Below are 5,342 nucleotides of genomic sequence, written 5' to 3' on the forward strand. Positions count from 1 at the left end.
AACCAGTCAGGTGGGAAATAGCCACCTTCTGAAATGCTGATTATACTTACTGCACACAAGATACTGTACTGAGGTGGCCAAACCTGATACAAGCACAGCCAGGACCACGGTTCTACATCCACTCATCTAACACAGCAGCTCACTGACTGCAGACGGGGTAGAGGACACGCTCTCCCCTCACCTCACCCTCCCAGCTGCACAGCCCCAACCCCTCTTTTCCACTGCCTTCAATTCATCCTTCCTACCCTTCCACGAACAGACTGCACCTCACCAGCAGACCCACCTCGGTGGCTTTACATCACACCTGACCAGTGCTATCAGCACAGGAAAAGCAGCAGCAGATGATGGCCAGGAAGGTACCTCTGCCTCTGAGCAGCAACGTGCCGTCACCTCAGCTTGAGAAGGTTCTCAAGAACACGGCCACAGTGAGCACAGATTTCCCAGCAGTCTGCATCAACTCTCCCAAGTCTGCTGTGTTTTGGATGTTGCAATGACCAGAGGGGACCACACTATGCAGCCACGATACCATTAAACCATGTGCTTTCTAACAAGACTCTTCCAAGCAAAAGGGCCACGGCACTTGCACACTGTGTTTATGGTTTTGACTCAAAAAGTGACTACCAGCCTAAGCTTTCTGATCTGTGCACATGAATAAAATAAAATACAATTTTATTATTTTGTATATAGAATCATAGAATGGTTTGAGTTGGAAGGGACCTTAAAGATCATCCAGTTCCAACCCCCCTGCCATCAGCAGGGACATCTTCCACTAGACCAGGTTGCTCAAAGCCTCATGTATTTATATATATTATAATAAAACATTAATGTGCAAGAGTAATTTCTCTCAACTGTATCTACCACTAAACACTTCAGTAACAGAATTTGCAGGTAAATTCAAACAAGAGAGAAGCAGGCTGCAGGCAGATGCAATGCTCCTACAGCTTTCCACAGAGCACTTACTTCACTAAGGTGACAACTGAGCAATTGCTGACCTTGGCAGGGGCTTTTTTAAGCTTTTGCAAACACCAACTATTGGCACCATATTAAAATACAGAAAATATTTGTGCAAGTATCTCACAGCAAATTATGTAACAGCCAAAAACGCATTATGAGGAATAAAAATAATACGGGGGGGGGGAAAGGAGGAATTAAGAAAATGTATAAGTTGTTTAAAGCCTACACACAGCTAGTTTCTTATATTCTTAAGTTTTTCTTATAAACAAAGTGACTCATTGTGGATAAGAAAATTAGGACCTTAAGTACCCTGCATGTATCAATCAGTGTGTCCAAGCACAGTTTTATGAATGCTTTGCAGTCTGTGTTCATAACATTTTCCTACACAACATAAGTGCTTTTCTTGGACAAGAACTTTTGCTACCACAGAAAGCCAATTAGAACACTAATTCCTGATTAAGAATATATTAGCAGAAACATTTTGAAGATATTTTTGTACGCATGCACACACACACTGTTTTATGCTTAGCAGCCATCTGGGTCGAACTCTGGAGAATTTTTACTGTTATAAAACCAAACGAAAGCCTGTAAGGTGCCAACATTAAGACCTGAATCTCACTCCTGCAAAAATACAATCAGTGCTACAGGATGCCAAATTGCTGAACACAGAATAATGAGTAAGACCAAATAATGAAGTAAAAACCAAACTGAGCAAAACACAGTATTTTATGCAGCAGGCAACAGAGTGACAGCAGCCACGGAAGCCTCAGACAACAAAAACTACCGACTCAAACAGCAATCTGCTATTTTTATCTGCTATTGATTCAAACCAAAGGTTTCCCACTAAAAAGTCAAAAGAAAAGGGGAATCAGTTTGAAATCAAAGTAGGGCTACCAGCATCAGGATTTTCCACCTCTAAAATCTTGTCTGTGAATTAAAAATAATTACATTAAAAAACCCAAACCACACTACAGGGGTTTTGTTTGTTTGTTTTTAGTGGCATAAGGAACACTTTTCTAACCAAGAGCAGAACAAACAAAGAAAAAGCCAGCACACCCAAACACTTGAACACCAAGTTACACAAAGCAAAACAAATACAGGCTTTCGACCAGTTCCCTGTCTTCTAAATTTCACCTGGATGCAGGGTGTGGGCACTGATCTGAATAGTGTAATAGTCAGTACAGATAGCTGCTTGAAATAAATACTGAAAAACGGTGCTGAACGGTTGTCTATTGCCTAGGCAATTGTTTTTTGCTTCAGTCTCAATAATCCCTTGCCACCAAGTATATTTTCCTTATGTTTAAGAAAAAGACTGTTTTTGAAGTTTGTTTCAGAAACAGCAACTTCTAAATACACCTGAGTGAAAAACTGAAAAAGTTTATGAAACAGCATCAAGGAATTTCACATCACAAATCTCAGATTCACATATCACACCAATTGTTTGCTCTTCTCTTTGCTTTCTCTCAAGTCATTAAAAGTTATTAAAGTACATTTCTGCTCGTGGAAATTCTCACGGGGAGCATCACGCGGATGATGCTCAGGAAAATCCTGAAACATAAGAAACCACATATGAGAATCAGTGAACTCTACACATTGGTTCTGAATCTCAGCCAGGCCCCATTTGCTAACTAACTAAATCCCTCTCTTTCTGGGTATTCCCTAAAGTCCTTCCTTCCTTAAGCCACACTAAAGCCTCATAAAAGAAGCAGCTTAGCAGTCCCACGAGGAGCTAAGGGCACCAGCATTATGTAAGGTAGTGAGCCCAGCACATTTACCTTTCAGAGGTCTGAGGACTTTACCTTCCAGAATTCACTGCTGTTACCATTGCCCATCACCCGCCTACTCAAGCACGCAAAAGGGAACGTTAAAAGCACAGAGCAGTGATGGCTGAACACACCATAGCACAGGGTGACCTCCTGCAGCTCCCAAAGACTAAACACAGTGAGGAAAGTAAATTAAAAAAAAAAAAGACATAACCTCATATGGAGAGTTTTCAAGTAAGAATCAGGAACTTGGGGCAGAGGGACACTTTACAAATCAAGCATCTTGTGTAAGTGGTAAAAATGACCCATCATAACATTGTTATTTCTCTGCTGCAGTAAAGAAACATGGCTCACCATGAAAAACTTTCCAGAAGGCAAATCATCTCAGTGGCAAAACAAATGTTTCAGCAAGAAAAAGGAAAAAGAAAATTAAGAAACCTCTACGTTTTTCTCATTACACATGATTTGACTAGATCCAGGGACAGTATAAAACACATTGGCAATGATTTATAAAAATAACAATGAATTATAAACTGTAGAACCAAAGAGGCAGAAAAATGTAGAAAGTCTATCAGGTTAAGAATTGCAGCAAGAAAGCACAAAGGCACCAAAGTCAGCGACTGGCACTGGGAAAAGGGACTAAGTTAGAGTGGGTATATTGCAAGTTCTGATATGTGTGCCCAGAACAGGAAAAAAAACAAAACAAAACAGGAAAGAAAAACTTGATGCTTAGTTATGCTCTAAGTGACACACAGTAGTCCTCTCAGGTTTTTTTTTTTAAAAAAAAAGCTGAAATGGGAAAAAAACAGAATAACCAGGTATTGAGTCCACTAAGCATAAAATATCCAAGTACCCAGTTACTAAAACTTTCAAAATAGCCATTTTGGAGGGACAACCTCAATTAGCAGCTGGCCCTCGTCCCTCAGTACAGCATTAGTGGGGGGCTGGGGAAGGAGGAACAGCCCCTTATCACTCAGAGGCCAACTTAGGTGCTGTCTGTGCCTCCCTGATACAGACTGAGTCAGGAGCGCTCCAAATTCAAACGACATCTCTAGCTAAAAGCAGACACTACAGTGTTAACTGAGTCAAGCCATCACATCAAATAGGGGTGTAAAAAAAGAGTTGGCACAATACAGTATTTTTTTTGTTAACTTTCTACTGCTGTGAGCCAGAAGTATTAAAAGCAACTATTTTCAAAGTTCAGAAAGTGCAAAGTTTGCCTATTTCCCTTTTTCTCAGCACACACAAAAAGCCTTCAGTGGGTAGCTTTTTTTCCTAAAAGTTTTGTTTTACTAACTAAATCAATTAAACAGCCTACAATCATCTAATTCAGACTAAAACCAGTTCTCTGACATCCTTTATGCATGCTAGAAAAAATACCAGTCAGGAAGGACATCGGAGTCCTCAAGTCACTCTGTCACCACCCTTGCTGATGCACGAGTAAATACGGGGTCACACTGCGCAGGAGGAGACATGCAACAGAGAACACCAAGATGAATCTTGCACACCATCAATCCATAACCTTTTCACTACCTCTGCTCCTCTCAAGTATTACATGTGACATGGCCACTTACAAAGAAAATAACAACCAAAAAAACCCCTCACTTGACTTCAGAGAGCTGGAAACATCAACCCAAAATGTCCAACGAGAAACCCAACTGGAAGCTTTTGTATCAGGTGATGAGCAGGTGGATGGCAGCCTCCACCCAGCTGAGCAGACCCTTCTGTGCTTACACCAGCCAAACCTTCATCCTTCATGTCACTTGTCACCAGAAGAGACAGGGATCTCGTCGATTCTCTATGCTCAGCACCTTGAGAGGAACGTGAAGGAGGAGGGACTTTTTACAAGGGCAGGTAGTAACAGAACAAGGGGTAATGGCTTTAAACTGAAAGAGGGTAGGTTTAGATTAGATATTAGGAAGAAGTTCTTCACTGTGAGGGTGGTGAGACACTGGAACAGGTTGCCCAAGGAAGTCGTGGATGCCCCCTCCCTGGAAGTGTTTAAGGCCAGGTTGGATGAGGCTTTGAGCAACCTGGTCTAGTGGAAGGTGTCCCTGCTGATGGCAGGGGGGTGGGACTGGATGATCTTTAAGGTCCCTTCCAACCCAAACCATTCTATGGTTCTATGAGGAGATTCTGGTCCCCTGCTTGCAACCACCTGCACGTTACATCCCAATCAGCCAGGTGCTCACAGGCACCATAAGGATGTGGGTATATTCCGAAGTTAAACCTCAGTTCACGGTAACATTTTCGCCTTGCAGGTGGGGAGGAGCAGAGACCAAGTCATTCCCGGCTCTCCAAGGGGACGCAGCCGTTTGCTGTGACAGCCCAACTGACCCAGAATTGCACAAACAACGTTTAACGGAGCCTCTTCTGGCCTTGTAACAGGCGCTTTCCAAGTCACAGCCTCAAGTTATTTCTGAAACTAAACCGAATTACAACGTTTTATCCCCATTCGCTTACAAAGGCGCCCTGCGGGCTCCGGCAAGAGCTGCGGGTCAAACGGCACAGGATCTGCTGGTCCTCACTGCTCCTCTCCTGCCGCTGGTGTAAAACACGAGCGCGTGTGCCATGGGTTCAGAGAGACTATATGTGCACACACATATATATAGATATACACACGCA

The sequence above is a fragment of the Antrostomus carolinensis genome, unplaced genomic scaffold, assembly GCF_000700745.2.
Source record: "Antrostomus carolinensis isolate BGI_N321 unplaced genomic scaffold, ASM70074v2 scaffold41417, whole genome shotgun sequence".
Classification (NCBI taxonomy): Eukaryota; Metazoa; Chordata; class Aves; order Caprimulgiformes; family Caprimulgidae; genus Antrostomus; species Antrostomus carolinensis.